Source organism: Pollicipes pollicipes, unplaced genomic scaffold, assembly GCF_011947565.3.
Source record: "Pollicipes pollicipes isolate AB1234 unplaced genomic scaffold, Ppol_2.1 Scaffold_4740;HRSCAF=5597_pilon_pilon_pilon, whole genome shotgun sequence".
Classification (NCBI taxonomy): Eukaryota; Metazoa; Arthropoda; class Thecostraca; order Pollicipedomorpha; family Pollicipedidae; genus Pollicipes; species Pollicipes pollicipes.
In genome coordinates, this window is record NW_023596545.1 from 13,786,472 (window position 1) to 13,790,383 (window position 3,912).

The following is a 3,912-nucleotide window of genomic DNA, read 5'->3' on the forward strand; positions in this document are numbered from 1 at the left end:
GATAGAGGAGAGAGAAGAGAGGAGAGAGAGAGAGAGAGAGAAGAGAGAGAGAGAAAGAGAGAGAGAGTAGAGAGAGAGAGAGAGAGAGAGAGAAGAGAGAGAGAAGAGAGAAGAGAGAGAGAGAGGAGAGAGAGAGAGATAGAGAGAGAGAGAGAGAGAGGAGAGAGGGAGAGAGAGAGAGAAGAGAGAGAGAGAGAGAGAGAGAGAGAGAGAGAGAGAGAAGAGGAAGGGAAGAGAGAGAGAGAGAGAGAGAAGAGAGAGAAGAGAGGAGAGAGAGAAAGAGAGAAGAGGAGAGAGAGAGAGAGAGCAGAGAAGAGAGAGAGAGAGAGAGAAGAGAGAGAAGAATGAGAGAGAGAGAGGGAGAGAGAGAGGAGAGAGAGAAGGAGAGAGAGAGAAGAGGAGAGAGAGAGAGAGAGAGGAGAGAGAGAGGAGAGAGAGAGAGAGAGAGAGAGAGGAAGAAGAGAGAGAGGGAGAGAAGAGAAGAAGAGAAGGGAAAGAGTAGAGGAGAGAAAGGAGAGAGGAGAGAGAAGAGAGAGAGAGAAGAGATAGGAGAAAGAGAGAGAGAGAGAGAGAGAGGAAGGGAGAGAAAACCAGAGCGAGAGCGGGAGTCACCGTGATAGACATAGCTGGCGAGAGCTTCCCGGGGTCCGACCACGCAGCTTTGTTTTTGCTAGTGAGTTAGTGTTCATTGTCAAGGTTTATAGATTCTGTGGCTTTTATAGACCCATTCAGCTTTGAAAGAGACAGTACACAATTTTTAAAGCTTCAGAGATAACTCATTTCGACACTCCCATTAGATGTTTCCAGACTACGTTTTCGGTGGTATTTTGTTGTGTCTTACGTACATTGTGCGGCGTCTTACTGCCATGCGGCACGGATGTAATTATTGGCGAAGTATTTGAAAACATTTCATCCGACGGAAGTGGGGCCTGAATGTGTCGGTTCTGAATTGGAACTCAGGAGGAATTCTGGCAAGACGTCAATTCAAATGACAAAGGGAATGAGGGGATTATATATCGCCGCTTAGACTGATGAGGTCATTTCTGCTGAAATGAGATCACGTTCGAGAACCTATTAAGGCAGACAGAGTAGAAGCAACGAAAGGAAAGAGTGCCACGAAGATATTGTAATGTTGGAGACATACATAGCACGCCTAAATGATAAGAAGCCACACACCGGCGATGAGCAATGGAGGAGCAGCGCCATCGAGCATGATGACGACGCCTTAGGCGGTTCAGACGAGTGTGACCCCTCAGAATTGGGCCAACACTCTCTACATCGGGTTACTCACTGGGTGGTCGAGCGGTCGACCAATCCGTGGCCGACTCACCTCTGCTAAAGGGGACGACCGCTGAGTACCCTCGAAATACAGACAGATTTACCGCTTCAGAAAGCACAATAGTAATACTTGTAGCTGACAGAGAAAGAAGATGCTGCAACCGTCTGACAAATCTGTCTGTCTAGCCACACGCGATACGAAACGTCGACCTGAACTAATATTCTTTTAAACTTTTCACTACAAGCAATTGAACTGAGAATGTTCAACCCATGGAGGTGCATGGAAAAAAGCCAGGTAAAATTCACGGAGGGCGTTTCTATGACCAAATTTGTACTTAAGATATATCGATAACGCACTACCAGAAAAATTCAAATAAACCAGTGCCAATCCGCCTTCACATTAAGGAGTCTTTAATGTTTTAACAACATATTTGGTAATTATATGGGTGGTAAAACATAGCACTAAGGCTGGTAGAAAAAGCTCACAGACATCGCACGGCTGGTTGAAGAAGCTTACGGACATCGTACAGCCGTACTACGGCAAACTATGGGTAGCACGTAAAAGAAATAGTGCAAGTAAGACCGGTGACAACACATTAGCGTTGTGGGGCTATAGATGACCCTATGGGACATGGTAAAGCCTTAGTACGGCAGACAAGGGGTGGCAAGTCGGAACTTAGGTTGCAAATACGAGTGGCAGTCTCCGTCGTTTTTAGGGATATTGAATGACGATAGGTGACACTGAACACAAACATGCTAACATCTCCGTTGGATGTATGGCATACCTGTGGTAGCCCTAGTAAGACTGTTGTAACAGTGACTAGGGCATGTGTTTCTAATATGTAGTAGTGTATGTGGAGGGGGGGGGGGGTAACGCAGTTATGATGGGAAAGGGGGTCAATACTTTACCCACTCCTGTACAGCCCTGGCAAGTCAAATTTTACGGATGTGCTTGCTGCGACCAACTCCGGACGACTGTTTGGCATTCATTGGTTTTAGTCATGCACGAACATGCCATCAGCGCCAATGGCTACGGCCGATAGTCAACGGTCGTTAGAAATGCGAGGCAGTTGATCACAGGGCGTTTAATGACCTGGATCGAGCTTCTACAGTGTTGTGACATGCGAGCGGTCAGCCAGGTCTTGTGACCCAGTCTCCGCGCATGAGAGCCCTCCAGCACCCCACTAACTGCCGCCGACGTGCCAACATAAAAACCGGCTTGAAAAACAGCAGCCATGTTGGACCGCATCCCTGACCTCCGCGGTCCCCGTCTGAGCCCCCACAGCACACACGTCGATGGGTGGTGGGGAGTCGCCGGTGGCCATTTACCCAAGAGCGATGCGGTTCCGGAGATCATATCTCCGTGATCAGCGCCTGGGGCGGGACGGCGCCCGCCGCGAGCACGGCCCCTCGCCAGAACGAGACGGCGCCCGCCGCGAGCACGGCCCCTCGCCAGAACGAGACAGCGCCCACCGCGAGCACGGCCCCTCGCCAGAACAAGACAGCGCCCACCGCGAGCACGGCCCCTCGCCAGAACGAGACAGCGCCCACCGCGAGCACGGCCCCTCGCCAGAACGAGACAGCGCCCACCGCGAGCACGGCCCCTCGCCAGAACAAGACAGTGCCCACCGCGAGCACGGCCCCTCGCCAGAACAAGACAGCGCCCGCCGCGAGCACGGCCCCTCGCCAGAACGAGACAGCGCCCGCCGTGAGCACGGCCCCTCGCCAGAACGAGACGGCGCCCGCCGTGAGCACGGCCCTCGCCAGAACGAGACAGCGCCCGCCGCGAGCACAGCCCTCGCCAGAACGAGACATTGCCCGCCGCGAGCACGGCCCTCGCCGCGCTTGGCTCGCGCCGCACTGTTTGCTGTTTCTGTTGGATAAGTTGGGCCTGTAATAGGCTTGTCCGACAAGCGAGAGCCGCGGCAGCTGGCCCTTACGTGAGGGGTGGGTGAGGGCGGTCAGGTCCCGTGAAGTTCGACCGGCGAGGCCGGCGCGACCACATGGTGACGCTGGTACTACACTCCGCCAGACGAGCTCCTACGAACTCACGCCATCAGCCCTTTCTCCACCCCCACCGTGTCAGCGTTTGCTCCGGTCCGGCCCCCATGCCTTCAGCTCACACAGTCGCGTGTCTCGCGCTGACGGCTCTGAACGACCACGTGTGCCGAGAGCACGGCACGCTGGCGTGGCGTCCATCAGCCATTGGCTGGCTGAGAGCGGTCTGGTGCCTTGCAGACGACACCGCTTGCCTGACCGCTCGGATGCGACTGGTCCCCGCTCACTTCATACTTCAAGTGGTCGTCGTTTTCCAACGATGGCTAGTGGTTGCAGTGGGCACACATAAGCGAACCGTGGCTGCCGGCGTATTGTCCAGCAGACGGACCATCCGGCAGGTACTTCAGGCTCTGGCCGCCCAGGCAACTCGTTCGGGCTCAGAGCTGTTGGGACGCTTCTAACGCTCGCGGGCTGCCCGGCAAATTACCTGCGTCGCATGCCGGACAGACGGATTGAACGAAGGCGAGCGTACTCCCAATCTGGATGCAAACGTGTTATTTGGTACTCATGGATGCACTTCATGCATAGTGTACTGCTTTAGGGCAAATTTAAATAACAGGAGTTTATAAATGAAGG